Source organism: Myotis davidii, unplaced genomic scaffold (assembly GCF_000327345.1).
Source record: "Myotis davidii unplaced genomic scaffold, ASM32734v1 scaffold53, whole genome shotgun sequence".
Classification (NCBI taxonomy): domain Eukaryota; kingdom Metazoa; phylum Chordata; class Mammalia; order Chiroptera; family Vespertilionidae; genus Myotis; species Myotis davidii.
In genome coordinates, this window is record NW_006286140.1 from 70988 (window position 1) to 77206 (window position 6219).

The window sequence follows — 6219 nt, forward strand, 5'->3', positions numbered from 1 at the left end:
CTCCTCTTTGTTCTCCCCTCTGCCCAATTAACTCTGTATCCTTTAGCTGGCATTTTAGATACCCCTTCCAAGTCCAAGCTAGATGGCCCTACGTGAGTCCGCCCAAACACCCTATACTTTCTATGTCATAATATTTATCTCCTATTATAATTACTTGTTTGTCATTTTATTCTATAAATGCATGAGCTCTAATAGAGAGCTGGCATTATGCCTCTTGTATTTTAATCAAATCCACAATGCCTGGCACATAGCACTTGCTAAGTATTAGGATAAATGAATGAATAAGTGAGTGAATCCAAATGCATGAGTATTGTTCTTACTAAGGAATTTATGATCTAGTAAAGGGGCCACAGCAGGTAAAGAACTCTTCTGCACAATATTAGGGACCTTAAGCAGGACTTTTGAGAGTGCAGTGATGAGGCAGGGAGAAGACGCTGGGAATTCGAGAGAGGAAGGCTCCTAGGTGAGGTCCAGGAGGCAGGATGAACAGTCTGGAAGGATGGGGAGGTAGAAACAGCACACATGACTCAGTGGAGTTGAGGCATCAAAGCTTTTGGTCTTTACAAAGCTGTGGATTGAGGCAGAGGTTGTCAAATAATTGTCTTTGGGAAATGTGTAGTATTTGCCAAAGGGCCAGGCTCTCTTTTACCTTTGTCATGGATTATTAACCGGCTGATAGTTCAGTCTAATAAACAGCATCTTCTCACCAAGGCTGTGCAGTTCTATCCATTGGTGTCTGTGCTCCTTCTCCACCCCCGCCCCCCCACAACGCCCCACACTGCTTTTGTAAAGTCAGGACCAGTAGGCTAAATGGTTGGGGAAATCACAGAGAGCGAAGTGTCTCAGGTCTCTGTGAGCACACACAGCTGGCCAGTGCGATTCTGCTCCAGAGGTCTTGGTGCGGCCTGAGAATTTCCCTCTCTAACTAGCTCGCATCATGCTAAGCCCCCAGACTACACTTTTTAAGAAGCAGGATCTGGGGTGGGAGTTCTAGCTGGGGACTAAAGAGACCTTCACAGGCGGCCTTGCAGCAACTTGGAGAAGGTTCTCTGGTTCAGTGATTCCAGGCTAAGCATTCTGGTCAAGTTGTCGATCCTCCGCAGGAACTGAAGATGGCGCCACAGTGTTAGTTATAAAGGACACTCCCAGTCTCAAATGTTAATATGCGAAGAAAAGAAAAGCATTTTCCTGCCCCTCTGACTGTTTACATTTCTTATTCTCTGGCCTGATATAGGCTCAAAGAAAACGTGTTACTTTGCAGATGGAGCACAGTTATTTGGTGGTCTTTGAAAATACGGCTGAAAAAAGTTTATGTCAAGAAACTTTTTAAAAGCTTTTTTAGAACCCTGTTTTGTTTTATTAAAGAACTTTACATTTTATTTAATTTATTTTTAAATTTATTTTTAAATTACAGTTTACATTCGATATTACTTTGTATTAGTTTCAGGCATACAGCACAGTAGTTAGACAATCATACTTTGCAAAGTGATCACCCCAATATTTCCAGTACCCACCGGGCACCAGACATAGTTATTACAATATTTTTGGGTATATTGCCTATGCTGTACTTCACATCCCTGAGACTATTTTGTAGCTGCCAATATGTACTTCTTAATCCCTTCACCTTTTTCACCCAGTTCCCCAAAGCTCCCCCCTCTGGTCTGTATCTATGGGTCTGTTTTAATTTTATTTGTTCACTTATTTTGTTCTTTAGATTTCACAGATAAGTGAAATCATATGGTATGCTATTAGTTTCAGCTGCTCACTCCATTTGCTCCGGGACACGACCTGGGACGCGTCTGCCTATATCGCCGCCATCTTCTTCTCCAACAATACACCTTTGTTCATTTTTTTTCTTAATGGCAGAGTAATATTCCAACAGTACAGAGGGTTTTCAAAAAGTTAAAAATGGAACTGCCTTATAACCCAGCATTCCACTTTTGGGTATATATTCGAAGGACTCAAACACTAATTCAAAAGAATATATGCATACCTATGTTCACTGAGGTGCTATTTACAATAGCGAAGATACGGAAGCAACCTAAATGCCCATCAATAGATAATTGAATAAAAAAATTGTGATACATATATGCAATGGAATTTTAGAATCCTATTTTAAAGTTTATTAAATTTTGTGTATTCAAGATGAAACACAACTTCTCAGTTTCAAAATTCTTAAATTATATTTTTTTATTGTCCCTAGGGAATGTATGTGTGTGTGTGTGTGTGTGTGTGTGTGTGTATGGCTAATATGCTAAGTGTATGACTGTCCTGGTCACTATGGCATGCACTGACCACCAGGGGGCAGATGCTCAATGCAGGAGCTGCTGTGACGTGCACTGGCCATTTACAGAGAAATGGCACCGCGGCCCTGCCACTGACAAAGCAACACTCAGCTTCCCCCAAGTGGGACACAGGCCCCGCCACCACCCTGGAGCAACACCCCACCAAATCACAGCCAACGCTGCCAAGACCCCGTGGCACAAAATACAGCCCACAGCCCAGCCCAGCAGGGAAACGGTGGCTGTGGGTGCCGGGTAACGACATCACATAACAACGCCTGGCTTCCTCTCCCTAGCCAATAGCCCCCTTGGAGTTTCTTTGGCCTAGGAACACGGCTTGCTTTATAGCCAGGTGCAAAGATTTTAGTTTAATCAAATGTTTGTGAAGCATTTTCCCAGGCCTCATCTCATTTGATCTTCACAGAAGTCCTGGAGTAGGTAGACAGAAGACTTGGTAGAATCCTATTTTCTTTTAACTAGCCGGAAAACGGAGACTTAGAAAGTTTAGAAACTTGACCCAACTGAAAAGAAGTAAGAAATGGTGGACCTTGAAAATGCCTTCAGGTTTTCTCACTGCACAGAATATAGTTAAACACTGCTGCGGTTAAATATTTTACCTTTTGTTCTCCCTGGATGATCTCCAATAATAATCTGCTTCGTGTTGATATTTACCGCTGTGTTGCTGACAATTACCTGAAAGAGAAGTTGGGGTGCTTCACTGGGCTGGTGACTCCCACATGTGCGATACATATAAAGCTCTCATTGGCGCCAATCGCACGCATGTGTTTCCATCTGTCATTGTTGATCGTGAATTTGATTGACACTTCTATTATAGAGAAAGGGTGAGTAGCAATATTAAAATATTTCTTCTAATTAATTGCCTTTCAATGTGCACAAACAAACTCAAGCACCGGCCCACTAGTTATTTATAATTGTTCATTATTGAGGCTAAAAGGAATTGAAGAGCGTTAGAACAATTAGTGCACTTGGCAACCAAGAAAACAGCCTTGAATTTTGCTTAAGTTCTCTTGCGTTTCTGTTCCTCACTATAGGACCAATCCTAACAGACCCTAATGTGACAAACCTCTGGGGAGTGTGCAGTCTAAGATGGAGATCTTGTCTCTGCTTTATGTATTCTGAATTTGATTTTGGCTTCACAGAAGGCTGCATTCTGACTCTCCAAGGTCTAGGAATGCCCCATTTGGGTCTATAGTTACTCCCAGCCTCTGACTGCAGTAAATAATAGATTAAGCCAGTGGTTCTCCAACTTTATTGTGCACTAGAATCACATGAAGGGCTTATTTTTAGACACAGATGGCTGATCCCCATCTTACACCACTCAAAAAAATTAACTTGAAATGGATTAAAAACTTAAATGTAAGACCTGAAACCATGAAACTCCTAAGAGGAAACATAGGAAAAAGCCCCTTAACGTGGGTCTTAGTCATGAGTTTTTGGAAAGTATACGTAAAAAACAAGCAACAAGATAAAAAAATAAGTGGAGCTACATCAAAATAATAGGCTTCTGCATAACAAAACAAACCATCAACAAAGTGAAAAGTCAATCTATGGAATGGGAAAAAAATGTTCGCCAACCATATATCTGATAAGGGATTAACATCCAAAATATATAAAGAACTCGTACAACCGAATAGAAAATAAAAATAAAAATAAAAAAAATTCCAATTAAAAATGTGCATGTGTAAAGGATCCAAATTGACATCTTTATTAAGAAGATATATGAGCCGAAACCGGTTTAGCTCAGTGGATAGAGCATTGGCCTGCGGACTCAAGGGTCCCAGGTTCGATTCTGGTCAGGGGCATGTATGTACCTGGGTTGCGGGCACATCCCTAGTGGGAGATGTGCAGGAGGCAGCTGATTGATGTTTCTCTCTCATCGATGTTTCTAACTCTCTATCTCTCTTCCTTTCTCTCTGTACAAAATCAATAAAAATATATTTTTTTAAAAAAAGAAGTTACTTTAAAAAAAAAAGAAGATATATGAATGGCCAACAGATTCATACACAGATACTCAGTTTCACTAGTGATTATTAAATGCATATTAAGACCGCAATGAGATATCACCTAGCACCTGTTAGAATGGCTGTTATCAAAAAGGCAAAAGATAACAAATACTGGTGTGGATGTGGAGAAAAGGAAATCCTTGTGGTCTGTGGGTGGGTTGTAAACTGGCACAGCCACTTTGGAAAACAGCATGGCGGTTCCTCAGAAAATTTAAAATAGAAGCACCATGTGATCCAGCAATCCAACTGCTGGGAGTATATCGAAAGGAATGGGAGCACAAACTCAGAAAACTACATACTCATGCTCATAGCAGCTTTACTTACATACCAACACACGGAAACAACCTAAGTGTCCGTGGACAGATGAATGGATAAAGAGATGAATGGACAAAGACCACAGGATTTCCTTTTCTCCACATCCGCACCAGCATCTGCTATCTTCTGCCTTTTGGATAGCAGCCATTCTAACAGCACATTTTTATGTACCTGTTGGCCATTCATATATCTTCTTTATCCATTCCAGATGAGGAATGGAAATTCTACCATTTTCAAGAACATGGATGGACCTTGAAAGTAGTAAGTGAAATAAGTCAGACACAGAAAGACAAATACTGTATGACCTCACTTATATGTGAAATCTAAAAATAAACACACACACACACACACACACACACACACCAAAAAAAGGAAGAAAAAAAAAAGAAACCAGATTTGTGGTTACCGGAGGTGGGAGGTGAGATTGGAAGAAGATGGTCAAAAGGTGCAAGCTGCCCAGCCTGTGTGGCTCAGTGGTTTGGTATTGACCTATGAACCAGAGATCATGGTTCGTTTCCTGGTTGGGCACATGCCCAAGTTTTGGACTCGATCCCCAGTGTGGGGCATGCAGGAGGCGGCTGATCAATGATTCTCTCTCATCATTGACGTTTCTATCTCTCCCTCTCTGAAATCAATAAAAACATATTTTTTTAAAAAGGTATAAACTTCCAGTTAGAAGGTAAATAAGTACTAAGGATGCCATATATACAACATGCTGACTATAGCTAACACTGCTGTATGATATAGGAAAGGTGTTAAGAAAGAGAGAGTAGATCCTGAGTTCTCATCAAAGGAGACATTTTCTTTTCTTTGTAGTGTATCTATATGAGATGATGGAGGATAAATTAACCTATTGTGGCAATCATTTGACAATATGTGTAAATCAAACCATCATGCACACACCTTAAATTTAGACAGTGATGTATGTCAATTATGTCTAAAAAATCACCTTGGAGAAAACCACACAGATCACTAATTCAGTAGGTCTGAGGTCAGGGTCACAAATTTGCTTCTGTAAGAAGCTCTAAGGTGATGCTAACGCTGCTGGTCTGGGGACCACGCGAAGACCCAGTGGCTAAAGCTCACAGTGTAACGAAGCAATGGTCTGGAAGTATCCACGGAAATAAACAAATTTCTTCAGGGAATTAGATTTGCACACAAGATTTAATCTTTGCCTCCATGCAGACAGTTTCCCTTTCAAAGAAAAGAGCATGACTTAGCTGTTCATGGAGGGAAAGTAAGAGGATACTAAAAATGTGGACAAGGGGGAACCCAAGCGTGGAGTGAAGGGTAGGAAGGATAAGTGGGTGTGTCGGGAAGGCACGGGGCCTACCCTACAGCATGAGGTCAGATTTAGGACAGAAGACTCCTTTTCTGTCTTCCCACCAAACCCTCTCACAACAACTGCTGAGTGAAATTCCACCTTTACTGTCTCATTCTTTGTATTTGAAGAGTATGACTCTTGGTTAAATATGATTGAAAGGAGTTTTTAGGGGTAAAATAGGTAGGTTTAGGGAGTTTTAAAAATAAAGAGGGTCCATGGGGGAAGGAGACACAGTTGGCTGGGGACCTGGAGCTGGCAAGGAACTAAAGGCTCC